This window comes from Myotis lucifugus, unplaced genomic scaffold (assembly GCF_000147115.1).
Source record: "Myotis lucifugus unplaced genomic scaffold, Myoluc2.0 scaffold_18, whole genome shotgun sequence".
Taxonomy (NCBI): Eukaryota; Metazoa; Chordata; class Mammalia; order Chiroptera; family Vespertilionidae; genus Myotis; species Myotis lucifugus.
Genome location: NW_005871066.1, coordinates 2,950,318 through 2,955,491, shown reverse-complemented (window position 1 = coordinate 2,955,491; position 5,174 = coordinate 2,950,318). Strand labels below are relative to the sequence as shown.

General features: G+C 43.7%; 1 pseudogene; it reads right to left on the bottom strand.

The window, feature by feature from the left end:
• Nucleotides 1–4,142: 4,142 nt before the first annotated feature.
• LOC102425099 lies at nt 4,143–4,738 on the bottom strand (annotated as a pseudogene).
• Between the last annotated feature and the right edge of the window lie 436 nt (nt 4,739–5,174).

Here is a 5,174-nt window from a genome sequence, read left to right as displayed (position 1 = left end):
GGAAATCTCTTTTCTGTGGGCGGAAAAGAGCTCTGAAATCTACAATGTCTGTTTGTTTTCTTTGCTGACATTAACAGGAACTGCCCCTCGCTACCATGCTTGTCTGAGAGCCCCAAATTATAAGAACAAAACACAGTAAGGCACCAAGCCCATGACCCCTACACAGGCCAGGTAAATAGTCTACAACAGCCAGGTGCAGGGATCCGTCCCACCTGAAAACAAGCCAAAGAGTACACCGAACACCTCGTCACTGGAGGTGGCTACCAGAGGCAGGACTGAAGAGCAGAGCCTCTATCTGTCATCAAATGAGCTTCCAAATTGAGTCGACACCTTTAAAGAGGAAGCATGGAAGAGAGTTAAAGGATCCATGCTCTCTGCAGGAAGATCATCTCCCAGGAGAGTTCAGAGGGAGGACGAGATGGAGAATGTTACTCAAAGTAAACAGGTACCAATCTTGACTCTTTCACAGAATAGAGAACAATTTCAGATACCTTCACATCCTTAGATTATCTAGATTATCTTTATGTTTGTCCATTGAGTTTAAGATTTCGGTCAACTAGGGGTGTGCCTGCTCCCTTGGGGCTATAGGGAAGAACTGCCCACCTTCATTAGCCTCTGCCCGAGCATCCACTTCTGCTCTTGTATCCTCATAAGACTGCTGATGGACAATATATAATCTGCCTCCATAAGACTCAGAAATCAATTAATTAGGACAACCCAAGGTCGTTCAGTTCCTGAGACTACTAGTAAAAATTTGCTTTGTATTTCATTTCCCATGCCAAATTACGTCCAGTCAGCATATCAGAGGTTCTGCAATAAAAACAAGTGAATAAATTGCCAACCAGAGAGATACACCCTGAATTTGATTATTCAAACGTCTCCCTTAATCAAATTCCAGGGAGAAATTAAAGTTCAAAAGATTAACAACAGCCTTCCTTGTTAAAGTGCAAAATTTATTTTCTCTAATTTCATATTCTGCTCATCTCAGCTAAAAGAATCGCCTTTAACCTTCACCCATAATGGCTTTTTGCCAAACTCCCCAGAGCAGTGTAGTGGGAGAGTCCCGTGGCTGATTCCTCTTCCTCCTGTCTCCCAGACCCCACAGAGCAGGGCTGAGGCCCAAGGTTCATTGGTTTGGATTTCCACTACAACAGGTTCTTAGGCTTTCTCATTTTTTGTGTCTCCTCTCCCCTTCCAATAACCAGTTTCCTCCTTCATGATGCCAAACAATGGAGTTAGGATAGAGTGTGGATGCACAGACGTGAAGCTGTCTCACTCACTGCTTCTGTGTCCCAGCTTCCATTGGATACTCCCACTTGTTCAGAAAGAACTAGCAACCTGAACATTTGACACACAGGTTTTCTGTCACTAAATAAATATAAAACCCAAAAGTTTCTCCTTTACTTTCTGAGAAGCATCGATCTCTACCATCAATCCCTCTGCCAAGATGTGCCGATGTCTCCTAGCAAGAATCTACCCTCCAGCCTTCTGGGAACTTCTGAGCATTCAATGTGTGTGACCATCTTTGCTCCATGCTTCATTATGAGAACCTTGGTAACACTGTCCTTAGGGACCATGCCACATAATGAGACACACTAGGTTTGGGAACACAGCTTCATAAATAAGAAAAGTAGTTTAACTTACCTAAAACTCTAATATCAATTTTTGTAATCATTACAACCATTTTTGATAAATAGCTTCTGACATTTAAAATACAGCTCTCAAATCTCCCTTCTCATTAAAAAGAAAAATAAGAGGAAGTTGTGGAAACAGCCATTCCTCCTGGCCCTATTAATGGATGGTTGACTTTTTAAATAAATGCTTTCACTATAAAACTAAAACATGCATATTATAAAACACTTGGAAAACCCAGAAAACTAGACAGAAGGAAAAAAGCACATTTAGCCTCATTACCCAAGAAAAGAACATAGTTAACATTTTAATGTTTTCATTTATAGCTTCTTCATGTATGCTTATAAAGTATTTCTTTGGATAGAAAATGGGTCAATTACCCTATTAAATTAAGCTATTCGTTTAATGTAATTCTAAATTGCCTTTTTTTTTTTACTAGAATGCAATTCTAATAAAAATTCCCATGGATTTAGTTTAGAACTAATTCACTCTAAATTTAACCAAAAGTATAAATGGATCAGACTGTAAAAGAAAAAGTTTTGAAATGGCCAGAAAAGAAGCAACTGGGAATATATATTAAAATTAAAAATGCATATAATCATTGACAATCCAACTTAAGGAAACTTTCTTTTAAAAGTATAACACTATGCCCTGGTCAGTGTGGCTCAGTTGTTTGGGCATCATCCTGTGCACTGAAAGGTGGCTGATTTGATTCCCAGTCAGGGCACATGCCTGGATTGCAGACTCAACCCCTGGTAGGGGACATGCAGGAGGCGGTTGATCAATGTTTCTCTCTCACATCAACGTTCCTCTCTCTCTCCCTCTCCCTTCCTCTCTCTCTAAAAATTAATAACAAATCAAAAAAGTTACAAATATATATTTTTTAAAATTTCAAAGACTAACACTAGAACACAGAGACACGTCAAAGGGTACATTGGAGTGGTTTGTTTGCTTGGTTTTGGCATTGCCAGTAAAGTGTGTTGAATTCATCACACTTCTCAATTCATGGAACATTAAGTGACATCATCCACACATGGAAGGACCATGTGCTGTGTTTGGTTTTCTTATTAGTTTGTTTCCTTTAGCTCTCCAATCCTCATTTCCCTCTTCCTCTGTCCCCAGTAATCACACACCATGTTATAATAATCCATGCTCTTAGGAAGGGCACCTAAATTGCCTCCTGAACCTTTTTACCACAAACAATGCACAATGAACACCCCCACACTATTAATGGATGGTTGACTTTTTAAATAAATGCTTTCACTATAAAACTAAAACATGCATATTATAAAACACTTGGAAAACCCAGAAAACTAGACAGAAGGAAAAAAGCACATTTAGCCTCATTACCCAAGAAATGACAGAGCAAAGGCTGGGGGATGCATCTAAAGCAGGAGTTAAAGGGGAATTATATATATACTAGAAGCCCGATGCACGGAATTCGTGAAAGGGGCTCAGCCCTCACAGCTGCAGTGGCTTGCCTCAGCCCTCACAGCCCCCAGCTTCGTCTGGAAGGTCTTCCGGAAGGACATCTGGAAGGTTACTCAGATGTCCGGTCTAATTAGCATATTACGATTATTATTATGCTAGAAGCCCGGTGCATGACATTTGTGCACAGGGGGGTGTGGGGGTCCTTCAGCCCGACCTGCACCCTCTCCAATCTGGGAACCCTCAGGGGAGCCCTCTCCAATCCGGGAGTTTCTGTCTGTCTTTGCAATCATATGAGCGAATTGTCTGAGACCCCAACTCAGTTTGGTTTGTTGGTCACAGAATAATAGAGGCTTTTTCTTTGCTTCATTGGTGGAGATTTCCTGGAAGTTTTAGGATATCTTCCCTTCAATTTTTCCTAGACACTCTGATTTTACTTATGTCTCTCACCTTTGCTTTCCCTCCATCCCCCACCGCAACAGTAACTTGCTCCAGGCTCACTTTGCTCTAGTGTGTAGGAGATCCGTCTGCCACCAGGACTACAATTCCCAGAATTCCTGGTGTTCCCCGCGCTCTGGGCTTCTGCTTCCGGTCCTGGGGCTGCCACCAAAACTACTATTCCCAGAATTCCTGGTGCTCCCTGCGATCTTGGTTTTCCCTTCCTGCTCTGTCTCCGTCCCATGGCCTCCCACTCTGCCAAGTTCTCCAAGCTGCCAGCTCTTCCTCTCTGCTCTCCATCTGGTGGCTTGGGGAGCCAATTTCCCCAAGCTGCTCCACTCTCTGCTGGCTCTCCTGCTCTGCTTTCTGCCCTGCGCCTGTGTATGCATATTAACCCACCATCTTTGTTGGGTTGATTTGCATACTCACTCCTGATTGGCTGGTGAGTGTAGCAGAGGAACGGTCAATTTACATGTTTCTCTTTTATTATGTAGGATATATGTCTCTGTGTGTGTGTGTGTGTGTGTGTCTGTATATTCACACACACACATATGAAGAAGAAAGTCTGAAAAAGCAATTATTAACTTTTTAACTTTTTATTTTTTTACTGTCCTAAATTATTAAGTAAGCATTTTACAAACATATTAACGGTAACAGTGGAGCTGGAGAGAATTGTGCCTTCTCCAAGGTGCAGGGCAAGAATCGCCCATAGTGTGGTGGGACTTGTGGCCCTTCCCATGGCCATGGCTCTTGGGCCTGCAGATGTCAGCCCTCGCATCTCCCTCTGCTTGTGGACTGGTTTGGTGATCCACTGGGTGCCAGAATTTCTTTGGACAGCCTTATGGACTGGATCAATGAGCATAACCTCAGAGAATTTGTCCGTGGAATCTTCACCAACCCAGGAGGAATGCAGGACTCTCAGAGCCCACAGTGGCATCCAGCTTGCTCCTCAGCAACAGACTGAAGACTTGAGCAAACGTTGGCTGGTTAACACCGTGATGGACAGGCTTGCCTTAGGTCGCCCCCTTAGGAACAGGGCATTTGCAGGCACCACGGTGCACACAAATCCGATATATGGCATAACCTTGCTTGGCCTCATATCCCAGCCTGCGCGCTTTGTCGGGCCGGGTGGGGCAGGGGCCCTGTGGAGTGTAGAGAGCTGGCGGTACTGCCAGCAGCACACCCTGAGAAGGCAGCGCATTACATCAGCCTGCTCCTGGCTATACTTGTAAGCACCCATCTTGGTTTACCAGATGGCTGCAGCCAGACAGGAACAAAAGCCCATTATTAACTCCTTAAGTTCCATCTCAACAAGCTAAAAACAAACAAATAGGGACACACAATCAGCAAATCAGACCCAATGAATGAGAAGAGAAGAAATAAAAAAGAGCAAAAATCAATAAAACACAAAAAATACAATACAGGAGATCAAGAAAGGTCAAAGGAGACCCCTGGCATCTCCTGCAGAGGAGGAAGGAGGAGGAAGGAAGCCCTTCAGTAAAGTTTCTCCCTGGAAAATATGCCTCAGGGATACTCAGCAAGGCCTGGGGCGGACAGGACTGATCCGACCTGGAGGACAGAGAGGGGAGATGAGCCACTGGGCTGGCAGGTATCCCCTGCTTGCTTGTTCACCTTTCAGCTCTCAACTTTCAGGGAGAGGTACGGAGTGAGACTGG